The sequence below is a fragment of the Macaca thibetana genome, chromosome 5 (assembly GCF_024542745.1).
Source record: "Macaca thibetana thibetana isolate TM-01 chromosome 5, ASM2454274v1, whole genome shotgun sequence".
Taxonomy (NCBI): Eukaryota; Metazoa; Chordata; class Mammalia; order Primates; family Cercopithecidae; genus Macaca; species Macaca thibetana.
The window spans coordinates 73654473-73671071 of NC_065582.1; positions in this window are offsets into that span (position 1 = coordinate 73654473).

The following is a 16599-nucleotide window of genomic DNA, read 5'->3' on the forward strand; positions in this document are numbered from 1 at the left end:
ATGAAAAATATTCAAATTTTAAATTAAGCTAATTGTTACTCCCTTAGTACAAATAAAACAAATAAATACAGAATTCACAGTAATCTGTACCTCATTCTAGCTTAATTTACTTTGTAATTCCTTTTCTTAAAATGCAAGTAAGTCTTGTCAAAACAATGTTTAATTCAATTTATTTTTTTTCTGAAGGTTTCAAATAGGCAATTACATATATAACTATATTATATAATGAAAAAGTATCCATAAATGAATATGATATATACATATAACTACCTATTAGCTTTGTTCCTCTATATATTTCAGGTTAAAAATTATGGAAAAGGGCACATATATACATACATTTAATATGGCTTATACATATGTATGTTTATATGTATGTGTATATGTGCCCTAAGCCATATTATGTATGTATATACGTATCTTTTGCGTAATTTTTATCCTTAAATATTGTGTCTGTTTTAGACCAAATTCTACCTCTCTCTCTCTATTTATTTATTTATTTATTTATTTATTTATTTTGAGAAAGAGTCCTGCTGTTACCCAAACTGGACTGCAGTGGTACAATCATGGCTCATTACAACCTCAGCTCCTGGGCTCAAACGTTCCTCCCACCTCAGCCTCCTGAGTAGCTGGGACCACAGGCATGCAACACTATGCCCAGCTAATGTTTTATTTTTTTGTAGAGATAGGTATTGCTGTGTTGCCCAGGCTGTTCTTAAACTCCTGGACTCAGGCAATATTCCTGCCTTGGCTTCCCAAAAAGTGCTGAGATTACAGACCCCGTGCCCAGCTGATTTTTAGAATATATATTTAAAGTCAGACTAAATGAGCTGGACACTTGGCTCAAACCCTGAATTCATTACAACCAGTTACTCTGTTACTTGGTGCCTTGTAATATTTCTTGGAATGGTTTAATGGGTATAAGCCATGGTCTTGACTTATTAGTCTCATTTTTAGAATTAGGTCCACAATAGACACAATATTTCAGGTCAAAAATTATGGAAAAGGGACATATATACACACATATGTATGTATAAATTATGTATGTATATATACACATGCCCTTTTCTATAATTTATAACCTGAAATATATGTATTTGTGTGTGTATATGTGTGTGTATATATATGTGTATACATACATACACATTTACTAAATAATTAGGGTTATAGGAACAACAAAAAAACCCATAATCAAATACGATATATACATGTATCATCTATTAGTTTTGTTCCTCTGGGGAATCCTAACATAGTACTAAAACATAGATTTTATTAGAAAACTTATGTGTTAATCTCCTTACCATAAATTATAATAATGAAAATATGCACATTAAAATATTTTTTAATAGAATGCACTAGTGAAAATATATATGTAGCATACTACCTAAGATTAAGTAACATCTGAGCTGTTGTAATATATATTCTGGCATTACTTTTTATAGATATTCATGTATTTAAAATTGTTCTGTGATGAACTTATAGCACTTGTATAATTAGAAAAATATCATTTTGCCAGGCACAGTGACTCACATCTGTAATCCCAGCACTTTTGGAGGCTGAGGCAGGAGGATTACTTGAGCCCAGGAATTTGAGACTAGTCCTGGCACCATAGCAAGATCTGTATCTACAAAATATTAAAAAATTAGCCTGCCATCATGGTGTCTGCCTGTAGTCTCAGCAACTTAAGAGGATGACGTGGGACGATCGCTTAAGCCAAGGAGGTCAAGGCTGCAGTGAGCTATGATCACATGACTAAACTCCAGCCTGGGTGATGAAGGGAGACCCACCCTGTCTCACAACAAAATAAATAAAAGATGAAAAACACCTCATTTTGAAACTAAGTACAAATATTAATAACTAAGAAATTACTTTACAAAAAAAAAAAAAAGAAACCTACATACAAAAAAAAAAAAAAAAAAGCTCCTTAGAAAGCTACTTACAAAAAAAGGTCTATTTTTTAGATTCTATTTATATGAATTAACTTTAAGGTGAGTTAACCTGAGATAAAATTAGTAAACTACTCCATATCCTTCTACCGAAATCAACTACAATTTTAAATAACATAAAAGGAGGGAGGAATATTTAACATCAAAACTAAGAGAAATCTGTAATAAAATATACCTGACATGTACCAAATATGCCTGACATATACCAAAAAATAAGAGTGGCTGCTGAGAGTTGAAAAACCACTCTCTGCATCCTGCATCAGAAGTTTTCCCTGGAAAGAGTTGTCACAATAATAAAGCATCTATTCAATAATACCTTGACTAATTTGAGAATAAGGCCATAGATGGGAGCAAGACAATCAGAGAATGCTGCTAAAAGGTCCTCAGAATATACTCCTTCTATAAAAAGATAAAAAAGAATATATAAAACCTAACAGCTTGCTGTGAAAAAAAGCAAGGAAGATAGAGGTCACAGAACATAAAAACACAATTGTTTAGGGAAAAATCAATACTTGTGTGAGAAAATAAAGTGTAGGAAGTCTACCAACATCTGTCTAATAGTGGCTTCTGAAAGAAAAAAAAGAATGATAGTGGGATGAAGGAAATAATCAAAATAATAACAGAATAACTTTTCACAGAGCTAAAGAAAGACTTTAGACTACCAAATGTTAGACTAAATGATCCTCATATACATAGATTGATTCTTCTGAAATTTTGAAATTCAAATAATAAAGATAATTTCATAAATTCTTCTAGAGTAGGAAAACAGATACAAGATGACAGACTATGTAGAAATAAACAAGAAAGCATATGCAGTCAGAGCTCCAACTCCTCACTCAAAGTCCAACTGCCAGCACCTGAGTTTCTTTGTCTAAGATTCTCAGCTCATCAGAACCCATGCCAGGGAATCCAACGCCCCGTTCAATGCATGATAAAAACTGGGGAGTAAATATCCCTAATTTCTCACTCCTCAGGGGGAGTTACATTGAGGCACAACAGTTACACTGATTTTCAAGGATCCTCTGTGGGATAAGGTTTCAGATACCCACTGTGATCATTCACTTGATAACAAACCTTTTATTGGTTGCCTTCCCTTTTCTCTCAGATTTCCCATCTACACTGCAAATATTTTTAGATTCGTCTCCAAAATCAACTATTTGAAATAAAATTCTTGCTTAAAAGGGTCCTTTGGGAAAACCGAAACTAGGGGAAAAAAATGCTGGGAGAGGAAGTGGTCATTGGTGAATTTAGAAACAACAATGTCTGCACAGTTCTCAGGAAAAATTATTTTCCACATAAAATGCCATGTATTCTCAATTAGTAAAAGGATAAAATGAAAATAATTGATAACATGCAAGCATCCAATATGTTTCCGGAGTGCTGCAATATGACTGGAAAAAAAAAAAGAGTCAAGAAAGTGTAAGATATTAGAATTAAAGAGTAGCCAAATTTGCAACTTAAAAAAATCCCAGGACAACAGCCATATAATGCATGTAAAAACAAGGAAGTATATTAGTTATTTGTTTGATTAAATAAACATGTTAGTGGTTTATTAAGTAAAATTTCTGGTATAATAACAAAAAATAGAAAATAATAGAAATGCAAGTGTAAGAGGGATTGGGGGAAGAAGATGAACAAGAAACTGAAAATTCAAAAATGAGATAAAATATTCCAGTCAATTGAAAAAGAAGATATATTCCACCTGATCTTGAAATTTGAACCAAGTAGCATAAGCTCAGTAACATACACATATTTATTTCTCTATGATTCAATCATAGTATTTCATTTAGAGAAAATAAAGTATATATAATATGGAATTATATCTGAATCTGGGAAAGCTTAATCAAATCTACTGAACATAATATGTCAGATGAACCAAAAATAGAAAATGAGAAATGTGAGCAAGAATTTGAAGAATGGCAGGGAAGGAAATTTTGTTTTCAATAATATACCCATCTATATGGTTTAAAAGTTTACTCCCAGGTACATGTATCACTTTTATAATAAAAAAAGAAGCTATTCATTTCAAGCGCTAAAGATTAATGGTAATTATAGCAATAGAGATAAAGATAATATAAACACTTCCACCACATCTTAAGATTAAGCAGCAATCACGGTTTGTTTTGCAATATGATTCAGCAATCTTGTTAAACTTAATCTAATACTATAATCCATGGCATTCCCACAACCCCAAAGATAACTCATATTTTGTTTTACATTTTGAAAAATGGCTTTGAAACAGAATATCAGGATAGAAACACAAGCCTTTTCTATTTGGAAATTTGATGGAACAGTGTATTAGATAAGGTCAATTTATCTGAGAGATGTATATTAGTTACCTATTTTTTTTTAATTGCAAGATGCAATTTTTATCACTTATTCCATTCAGAAGCACATGTCATAAGGTGACTCATGTTTTCAAATCATCTTAGCACAACTAGCTTTTCTCATTAAGGCTTCACTGACCTAAACAAACAATCTACTTTAACGCATTCCCCATATTTCTCTCCTATTATCCAAATTTTATTTATTATTTTATATATTTTTTTACATTGCATGTATCACTATCTGAAGTTCTGTTATTGGTTTTACTTAAGTGTTATCTACCACCTGCCACTAAAATGTAAATGCAACAAGAGGAAATAATTATTATATCATATTTCCTTCATATTCCCAGATTCTCAGAGCCGCACTCAACATGTACAAGATACACTATCGAACACAAAAAACAGCTGTGAAATGGATGAGTCATGCAGAAAAAGAAACATTCTTAAGATACTACTAATTAATTTTTTATTTAATATTCCTATCTTCATTTCTATTTTAAACATTGATAAGAGAGACAATTTAAGAAAATATAAGAAAATATCTTAATATCTAATGAGATGTGGGTTATTAACATTATTTAAATAATAATTTTAAGTGAAGCAAATCTTTTTTTGTATAAATATAAATTTTCTTTTTAATTTATTAATTTTAGTTTGATTCTTTTTAAGTTTGTAAACTTATTTTAACAAAATACCCGAAAAACTTGGGAACAAGGCAAATATCTGAGTTGCACATCGTGACAATATCATGTGGGCTAAAGACACACTTCATTTTTTTACAGGATATTAATTAGGGATGTATCTGATCCCATAATCTTGTAATGACATTTCTTTATCAAGTTACCTTTAATTACACAGTTTTCAACTGCTCTTTGAATTGGTCTAAATGTTTTTCTGGATCTCTCCTTTATTAATATCTACTATAATAATTAAATTAAAATATTTGATGTATTTTTATTTTATATTAGCATTAGTTATGATTTTAACGTTTTTGAAAAATTATACTTTCATAAGTATAATTAGGTACACATTAAATAATATGTATAATATTTATGCTGGTTTTGAAAAAAATAATGAACACTTAATAGAGTTACCCACTTGAAGAATAAGAACATTACCAATAGCAATAAAATGTCACCCAGTGCTTCTAAATCATGCCTGCTCTCCATCTTAGAAGCATACACATAATACTCTAAATTTTGATTGATGTCTCCTCTTCAATATCTATCTTTCAGTTTTTGGATGCCATAAAGTTTATTCAAATGAACTCCAAAGAATTGAACATGTGAAAATTTAGATTATTGAATTAATATATATTTTTGAAAAATGCACACATATTTATCATAAGTAAGGCCTTGCTTGCACTGTTGCCTTTAGCTTTCCCCGGTCCTTTAAAAAATGCGAAATACTAAAGCAGTCTAGATTTGGAATAGAATTCAATGCTTTAAAAGAGACTTTCTAGTCACATAGTCAAAAATGAGTTAATTAAGAGAAGATAAAATATGACATTCTTGTTTGAAGAACATATATGACCTTAGACTACATTTAATAATATATCATCAACAGTGAAAAAAACATGATATATTCATTTTCTGCTAGGTAAATTTAATTTAGCTCATAAATTTTCACTGGCTTAAGAAAAGTGGAACCCATTTGGGAACAGTGATAATTTCTATATCAGTTAGAAAGATATAACTTGGGAAATTTGTAAGGGAAGATGATCTCTATAAAAGAAATATCTAGAGAATTACAATTTTAGAAAGCAGGTAGATTTCTATAGTAAAAATGTAAAAAATAGAACTTGGAGAAATGGAAAATATATTTAGGACTGACTTGTAGCAGAAACAACTAATAGGGAAGACCTGTCAAATATGGAATGATTTGCCATAAGATTTCAAGAGTTTCCTATCTTCATACATTTTCTAGCTAAAGATAGGAATCGCATTGTTGGGAAGGTTTTCACATATTTTATGAAATGAAGCTAAATACATTTGAAAGAATATTTTAATCTTGGAGATTTCACATACTTTTGTATATTTTGAGTTTCATGTCATTAAAAAATGATGTATTGTTAGAAAGATGAGATAAATACGGTTCATAATAAATCTATAATAAATTCTATAACATGGTAAAAAATTGATACTAACCCCACCATTAACAAATAGCATGAGTGTCTTATTCCGAAAGTTATTCCTTAGGAGCATTGTTACACCATTTGCCACATGCAAACAATAATGGTTCAGAGACCAAAATAATACAACTTTTTAAGTGTATCCTTTATAGTAAGCAAATATAATTTTTAAAACTTGACTAAAATGGCAGATAGGGTCTATAAGAAAGCTAAAGCATATTGTTTCTACTACGATACTATACAGGCAAAAGGACATTTAGATATTTTTCTAATACATATGAAATCTATTGATAATAAATAATTCCAAAAAATGAACTAATTTGTAGTTATAAAATAGATCAGTATGAATAAATGATACATACTAATAAAATTAGTAATAAAAATTTGTTACTAAAATTAGTGCAAACATTTATTGTATACTTTTCTATCAACTGGTAAGAAACTACCATACACATGATAGAATTTGGTTCTATTTGAACATATCATTCACAGTGGGTAACTGATTAAAACAACTGAGTGGTTCTTTGTTATTAAAAAGAACATCAGATATGTGTGTAGGGTGATTATCAGTAATAATCAATATTTTAGAGAAAATTACAGTGTTATCCAGCAAAATCCCAAATATGTGTCCTCTACTATGTGGAATAAGCATGTTCCAGAGAATCTATGAGGAATAAAATATTTGATAATCTGAAAATTAGTTTTTATGAGCCTATTCAAAAAGATGAAGTGCAAAACTAAAGGAAGTAGTTAAAAAATTAATTCAATAAGGAAATCCACTAAGGGACACTTTTTCTGATAATAATTAGACTTTACTATAGCCTCTTCTTGCCAAAAGTCAAGGATTTTATACATCTCTTGTCACTCATAGCCTCAGAGTTAACAGAATGCCCTTCATAGGCTGTTTCTATTTCAAATTAGCTGGGATAACCCTGGGTTTTGGCTTCCTCATAACAAAACAAGGATACAAATAGCTAAGGTTTAAAATAGCTAAAGAATACTAAGGAATATAACACAAGAAGCATGTATGTTGTTATGTAAAAATACCTAATTTCCATTACTTTTACTTTTAAATACTAAAAACAGAATTAAATATATATATGAATTAAATTTTCATATACTTAATAAATTTATATATAAATGTTATATAATTGTGTGTGGTATATGCATTGTATGTTTTCCTTTAATTTATTTTCAGCTGCATTTAGTATATTGGTTCTATTAAGAAATACTCATTATGACAGAATATTTGTATTAAATACAAAAATATCCATAACTGTAAATAAAATGTATTCTATAAAAGGCTGGTTTTCCTTTTGTAAAATAGGATTGAAATTTATGTTTACTCTTTCCATTGTACCCAAACTTGAGTATATCATTCTTCCAACAGAAGTGGCAAGGCCTAAAAATCAAGTGTAAAAACTGTGGTAAACATAAAAGGACTGAAAAAAGCAGTAATGTGGTTTGAGGAGGAAACAGCCCATAGTAGAGTATGGCCAGACCCCACATATATTTAGATCAATTAAAGTAGAACTTTCAACTTGTGCTCTTTCCTTACCACATCTGGATGTCACCAGACCCTAGTTAGGGTGAGAGGTTGTAGTAGTAGATTTTTATTGAAATCATACTTTTTTTCTAGTATTTTCTCTGTATCGTTTTGCAAACTCTCACAGACATGAACACATTCAAGATGAGGGAAACTCTTGAGGAAAAGTAGTGTTTGATTCAAGAGACAAGTTTGTTTGGTTTTGCAATTAGGTTTTAAAGTCAAGACTGTAGGAATAGGAGCTTCCCAAACTATGACATGCCCATTTTTCATTAAACTCACTAGAAGAAACAGAAGTCAGGGCCTAGAATTTTCATCTCACTAATGATAGACTTCCATCAAAAACAGCTTAAACTCTAGAAGAGGCCGGGCGCGGTGGCTCAAGCCTGTAATCCCAGCACTTTGGGAGGCCGAGACGGGCGGATCACGAGGTCAGGAGATCGAGACCATCCTGGCTAGCACGGTGAAACCCCGTTTCTACTAAAAAATACAAAAAACTAGCCGGGCGAGGTGGCGGGCGCCTGTAGTCCCAGCTACTCGGGAGGCTGAGGCAGGAGAATGGCGTAAACCCGGGAGGCGGAGCTTGCAGTGAGCTGAGATCCGGCCACTGCACTCCAGCCTGGGCGACAGAGCGAGACTCCGTCTCAAAAAAAAAAAAAAAGAAAAAGAAAAACTCTAGAAGAATAGGAGTCACGTGGAATATAATGATATTTCAGAAAAGTTAAAAAAGCATAAAATAAAATTAAAAAACTTGAAAATCTTACTTTAAAAGAACCTGAATTAAAGATCACATGGAAATGAGATTTCACATGAGCATAATAAATATCTTCAGGAATATAAGGAAAGATTTTGAAAACCTGCACATGAGAAAGCAGATATAAAAAAACACCAACTGAAAAGAAATAGGTGTGAAAAGTTCAATCATTGAAATATAGACTTTAATAATTGCTTGGGAAACACGATAAATATACCAGTAGATAACAAGGAATCATAGGTAGATGAACTCTCCAATGAGGCATCAGAAGTTGATAAGGAGATAGAAAGTACTGAAAAACAAAAACACTGTTGGATAATCTAAACGACATGAATCACTTGAAGATTCACACAGAGATAAAATAAATAGAACTGAGAAAGTTTGAGGGTAATATGCAAGCTAATTTATAAAATTAAAGATGCAATCTTCAGATTAAAAGAGCAAATGGATAATCTAGCTATTTCACATTAAATTTAAGATTCTGAAATAATAAATATTAAGGTAAAACGGAAAGCTGGACCTCATAAAAAAAAAAGCAAACAATGAAAATATTCTATGAAATAGGAGTTGAAATTAGAAAAATTAGGAAAACAAACACAAGCTCTTCAAACCTCTGGTAAGACTCATCAAGAGAAAGAAAGGAAGTTGGGGAAGAGTGAAAATAAACTCAGGATGTAAATTTGGAGGCTACTATAAAACAATAATATGACTAAAAATTTTGTAAATAAAGTTGATAAGCTAATAAACTAATAAAACTTCTGAGAAAGTATACAATTTAGCTATTATCACAAAAAATTGAAAACATTTGATTAGATGAGTATATATATATTTTTTTTTCTTGCTAAAAGGTTGAAGAATTTCTTTAATTTTTTTTTTTTTTTTTTAGTTTTTTAGACACGTTCTTGCTCTGTCACCAGTCTGGAGTGTGGTAGCACAATCATAGCTCACTGCAACCTCAATTTCTTGAGCTCAAGGCATCCTTCTGTCTCAGCCTCCTGAGGGGCTGAGACTACAGGTGTGCATCACCATGCTCAGCTATTTTTTTTTTTTAATAGTAACAAAGTCTTGTTATGTTGCCCAGGTTGGTCTTGAACTCCTGAGCTCAAGTGATCCTCCTGCCGTGGCTTTCCACAGTGTGTTAGGCTTATAGGCGTAAGACATCAAGTCTGGCCAAACACTATAATAACTTCTAACAGACTTTAAGAGACCAGTTTTTCCAGAAAAGAAAAAAAGAAGAAAGAGCTGTTTCCATAATTCTGTGATGCTTATGTATTCTAGGTCCCCAAATCAGATATCAAAATAAAAGAACATAAGAATATAAACTCATTTTATTCTAAAATATCTGTTGCAAATACTTAATTTTTATTAAATAGCCATTCTTCTTCAATAGTAAGCACATAATGAACAAAAAAGTCTATGAAAATATTAAATATCTGTTTCATATAGATATGATCATGTGATTATATTCTGGCTAAAAATATATAGGTAGAAGTGGTTTGCACAGCTTATAGGAAATGTTCTCATAAATGGAAAGTTGGAGGCCTTCTCACACTTTCTGCTTAATGGCTTACTGGTCGTAACTCTAGTAGACATGTTGGACCATGAGTAGTGGTTTGGAATGAAGGCCATTTATAAGGAAGAGATAATGTCAGCGAGAATTGGGAATTTGACTTCATGGAGAATAGACCATACCAACTTGGAGCCTACCAGTTCTCGAATTTCAAAACATGAGAGACAAAATAAAAATTAATCTTTTATTTATCCACCATTATTTAGGTTCATCTGTTAAGTGTAGTGAAACCTAATCTAAACTAATATAAAACTATTTTTTTAAAAAATTACTTAGTACTAGAATACAATTAAGGTTAAAGTTTGAGTATACTGTAGAGTTTATCCCAACAATAAATGAAAAACATAAAATTAGAATATCTATCAATATATGGGCCGATATTTAGATGGTAAACAAGTGTCTCAGGTTGCCTGGGCCCAAAGAGTTCCCTAAGATGCTGGACTTACAGCGTTAAAATGGGGACAGTCCTGTGCAAATAGGAATGATTCGTTTTATCCATTTAGTCTATAAAATGGACTAAAGGAAAAATATATGAATTTAATATACTTAGAAACAGTGTCAAATAGTATAAATCAATTATTTTTAATTAAAAGCAAAACTAAATGTTCAGTTCTTTTTCTTTATGTGGCAGAGACGTTTATTTCAGAACTACATGATCACTGAAAATACCTAGATGGAAAAAATAATAGAAAACATAAAACCTTTCTGAAGGTCTTAGAGAATTATCAAAGTATTGATAACTTTCAAGAAAGGAAGAATAAAATCCCAGAAAAGTGGGCCTAATGGGGCCTATTTGCCTGCTGGAGGCATTAACAAAGAGTCCAGAAAATGACCCACAATTTTATAGTCACTTGATTTATATCACCTGGCCAAGATAGCTCTCCAGAGAAATGGAAAGGAAGACCTGGATCAATTAGGTACTCTTATGAGAACAAAACAGAAAAACTTGACCATACACAAAAATCAATCCTTACCAGATTCAGATATAAATGTAAAGGTATAAGCAAAAAGTTTCTGAAAGATAACATTGTAGACTTTGAATTAGATTCCTTAATCATAACACAAAAACACAAATTATAAAGAAAAAAATACTGTGTTCTACTAAAGAATGCCATTAATAGAGTAAAAATGCAAACTATGACACGGAGAAAACATTTTCAGCATATGAAACTGAAATGTATATAATTTATATACTAGTTTCAATATTTTATGTATTATATATCTACATCACCCCAAATATATATTATCCCCATAAAACAATATAAAAATGAAAGTGATACAGCAAAAATTAAAAAGCCAGACAATTTGTATATTCTAATGCACAATCAACATTTGAAAAGATGCTCAAAATCATTTATTGTCAGATAAATTAAAATTAAAGCCAAAATAAGACACCACTATCCAAAACCATAATTTCTAAAATTAAAATGTTATTATACCAAGCATTAACAAAGACATTGAGCAAAAGGAGGGCAGTTTGGTAAAATCACTTTGAGGAATTCCTTGTATTTTATGGCATACACTAGGATACAACAATTATCCTTTGTAGGTGTATCTCCAACAAACATTTATTAATATGTGTGTCAAAGGATGAAGACAAGTATATTCATGGCAGCCCTTTTTCAAATAGCCCCAAATTGAAAATACTAGCTACATTATAATAAAAAATTTTAGCTTATTTCTATTGTGGAATATGACTTTTTAATGAAAACACTACATCTTCATTCAGCATGAATAAATTTCACAAACATAATTTTGAGTGAATAAAGCAAGATTAAAAATTCATTTTGTATAATTTTATTTGCATAAAGTTTAAAACAAACAAATTAATATATAGTGAGCACAGTTAGGTAATGACTGTGTAGGAAATCAAGGAAGACCTCTAATGTCCTTCAGAGGGTAATGTATCATTTCTTTCACCTCAATGGTGATTAGACATGTGTGTTCATTTTGTAATTATTCCCTACCTTTAGAACTGTACACTTTTCTATCTGCTAAACTTCTTTAAATTAATTTTAGATGTAAATATAAATAAAAGTTTCTGAGTCACTAAAAACAACTGCAAATTAATTACATCAATTTGTGTTGAAGCAAACAGATCAGTGAAACAGAATAACAACATAAGAAACACCTTTATTACTGTCAAAACTTCCCATATAATAAAGATAGCAGTATAAATAATTGACAAATTTTTGGTATTGAATATGCCATATATATATTATACATATATTTGTGGAAAAAGATATCTTCAGTCTAAGTATCATAAGGCATGAAATAAACGAAGTCAACAAAATTACGATTTCTCTTCATCGAAGAATCATTTAGTCAAAGAAATAAACAAATGTGGCAAAAGCAAAGTCAAAGTAAAATAAGTTAGAGATTCTTCTCTAGAATATGTAAGAAGCACCTGTTAATTTACCAGAAAAAAATAGTGAAGTTGTAAAATAGGCATAAGATGTGAATTATCAATTTTCATAAGGAGAAACATAAAGTTTCACCTAATACACAAAACAGGTTTCATAGGTCATTCATATTACAACTGTACACCAACTGAAATGGCAAAATATCTGGAGTTATAAATGCTACTGAAAGATTAGTTTGGTAGAACCATTCTAAATATAAATTTAGTATTTTTGACTGACAAATTAAAAAGTCACAGGTCTTATGTGAAGCAGCCTGTCTATGTGCCTGGGTTAACAACTCACTCTCTGCCCTCAACAAATTACGTGAAGTGCATCTGCTACTAACAGAGAGGTGACAAAGGACAACAGAAACCTAGGATTCATGGTCAGTGGTCCTCCAAGGCTCAGAAAATCTGTGTGGGGCATATACAGACAGTCTCAACTGCACATGCCCCATTTGCACCCCAGCTGAGAGAACCCAGAAAGCAGCTCGCTCTGAGTTATGTACACCAAGGGTAACTGGGCAACTTGAGGTCAAAATGCACTTTAAACTTTTTTTTTTTTTTTCCTTTCCCTTCGGTTTCAAGAAATAACCTTGAAGCAAACTGCAGAAGACTTTTTTCTCCGCTTTAAAATAGACTCCATGTCCCGCCTTTTCTCACCTCAACTTGTACCTTCTTAGAAGTTCCAGGAACTAATACTGATACACAAAAATCACGACTGGAGACCCAGTGGCAAAATTTCAGAGTTTACTTCAAGGAAGTAGTTTACAACTCTGACATTTCTGAGATGACAGCAGTCCGAGATCCAGGTGGACTGTTACCACGATAGCCACAGTGCAAGACACACAGATGCTGTACTCACAACAATCCCTGCATGCATTCCTTATCAAGTTTTCTCTTTCCAGATCCCTGCTTTCTTCCCCAAAATTGAAGTGGTTGCTTTGGATGGGAATTGGACATTTCCCCATTACTACTTTTGGGTAGTAAAGTCACTTTCTTTCTCCCAGAACTTGCTCCTAATTGGACTCCGTGAGTGGAGAGCATCCAGACCTGCATTCAGTTACACAGGATGTTGGGAAGTGCTGGGCTAATGCAATGAAAGACATCGGTTTCTGGGGAGCGGGGTTGGGGACCTAGAGGACTAAAGCAGGGCCTTAACTCTTCCCGCTAATTCCCGCTTAATGGAGGATATTACATTCCCAGCACATTCCACAGGTATTCTTGAGAATTATAAGTGAGAAAGAAGGAAAACTAGATTAGTTCAAGGCCACCTGGAGAAATCTCCTGCACTTTACAACACCGCAAATTCATCATGAACTTACATCCCTGACAAATTCATGCAAATTACTTACATCTGTAAGTAGTAGAAAGATTGCTCTATTTTTGGTGATATAGATTTGGGGGCAACCTAGCTGACTACTTTTTGAAGAATGATTATGTAAAATATTTTAGATTTTATACCACTGATGTTATGCAACATTTAAAAAGAACAGGCTAGATGCACATATTCAAAAATTGTTAAGTGAAAACATTATGAGGGAAGTAAAATTTGAAGCATATCTTATTTACATAACTTTAAAACCTATAAACATGAAGCAAAAATATATAGCTTAAAAATTTATGTACAGATTCAAAGGTATATCAAACAAAATATAAGAGGTATGATTGTAGGTTAGGAGTAGAAAGTTAGAAACAAAGTAAAAATGTATTTTTTAAAAAGTTTTAGCACATAATATAGAATAGCATAAAATTAGGATTATCACAAATATCTGCACCTGAGTTCCTATACATGCAAATAGATGTAAGTAGGTGTTTCTGTGAGGATCTTGAGATATTATCTTACATAAGAAGAAAAAAAATTGAATACATAAATTAACAGTCCATTTGATGACAGGTAATGTCACACACATTCTTCTACAAGTAGAATAATAGTTGGCCTAATTAAGACGTCTATAAATTACATTAAGCTGATAATATAATGAAATTACTTAAAATATATTAAAAAACATATTTTAAGTGCTTTTTTGGGTAATTTATATAATCAAACTTTATGATAAAATTATAAACATAAGATTATAACATTAGTATTTATGTATTCATTTTAAATATTTGTATTTTATGTACTTATTGCTTTCTTATCTTCTTCTTTTTTTTTTGATGTGGACTCTTGCTCTGTCACCCAGACTAGAGTCAGTGGCTTGATCCTCACCTGACTGTGCTTATTATTTTCTATGTAATTAGTCAGCACTAAGATAAAACTAAATATAATTTTAAAAATGAAGTAAAAAGAAATAAAATTAATGTTTTCTGATTTAAAAAAAAAAGATAGCACTAATTCTTATCTATTAAACCCATTAAGCATATTATTATTATTTATGATTTGCTTTTTTCTTTTTTTTGGAGATGGAGTCTCACTCTGTCACCCAGGCTGGAGTGCAATGGCATTATCTCAGCTCACTGCAAACCCCGCCTCCCATGGTCAAGTGATTCTCCTGCCTCAGCCTCCCGAGTACCTGGGACTATAGGAATGTGCCACCATGACAGGCTCATTTTTGTATTTTTAGTAGAGATGGGGTTTCACCATGCTGACCAGGCTAGTCTTGAACTCCTGACCTTGTGATCCGCTCACGTCAGCCTCCCAAAAGGCTGGGATTACAGGCGTGGGCCTTGATTTACTATTTTTATTTTTTCATGTTTCTTTAGAATTTTAATCTATATGTCTCATTGAAATATTTAAAACCATGAAATAAAACACATCTGTCGTAATGTTAACAGTAACTTCCCAATACAATCAAATTAAAAAACATTTATTTTAGACAAAAATATATGTCTATGTTTAGAAAAAGAGAACTTGCCTTTTTGAGATCAATAAATACCCATTTGAAGTAAAATTTGGCAATATATAAATTAATAGTGTGTTATTATGATACACAGTACTACCAAATTGTAATTTCTTTCATTAGAAATTGTTTATAAAATTGCTTATACTCAAAATGGCAACATGTAACATTTCTTGACTTTGTATTTTTCTGTGTTGCTAATTTAGTTGAAATTGTTTGGAGTTAATATAAAAAGATATGTTTGCAAAAAAAATCACACACTTTTCTTTCACTAGATAATCATTTTTACTCATATCTGCAAATGTATACTGTGTGATTCTACTTTGCTTATCTTGGAAAGGAGTATCTATATTAGTAACATTCAATAAAGCCTTGAAAATCTCCTGTGATTGAATTAATATTCACTTAAATCTGCCAAAATCTTCATATTTGGTATCTCCTAGAAAACAAAAGTTTATCGTAAACTATTATTGCTACTAATTGAGAAATCTGTGGATTATTATTAACTCCGGCCATGTTTTTCAAAAGTTGTGCCAGTCTCTCTGGGACAATATTTAAATCAATCAATCAAAACAGCAAAAAATAAATTAAACTATAACTTTTGCAGTCATATGTCTTTATTGAAAATAGATAAATATTTTAATGTTTGCTAAGAAAATGCAGGGATAATTAAAATTGGTAAGGTATTGACATCAATACCTTGCCATCTATTCTAATACCATTTTTCAGAGCACTTTGTACTCCTACTATTCTTCAAATTCTTTATTCCATAAATGCTTTTTTTTTTTAAGTAAAAGTTTATTACATTTCGGGGATTTCTATTTGACTGACTTTTGAGTATCTTAACTAGATTATTTTAGATAATCCAGACTTTTGCATTAAGATATTTGGCAAAAGAGTCAACACATGAATATCTATTTTATTTTACTTTTAAGTTAAACCACTTACAGTGAGTTTACCTTTAAAAGAGACTGAGTAGGACTTCTCATTTCAGCTCCAACATAAAAGGAACTGAGAAGTCTTCACTCTCATTTATATGTCAATAAAAAATTACACAAACAAAATTAGTGACTTTTCCTGGAAC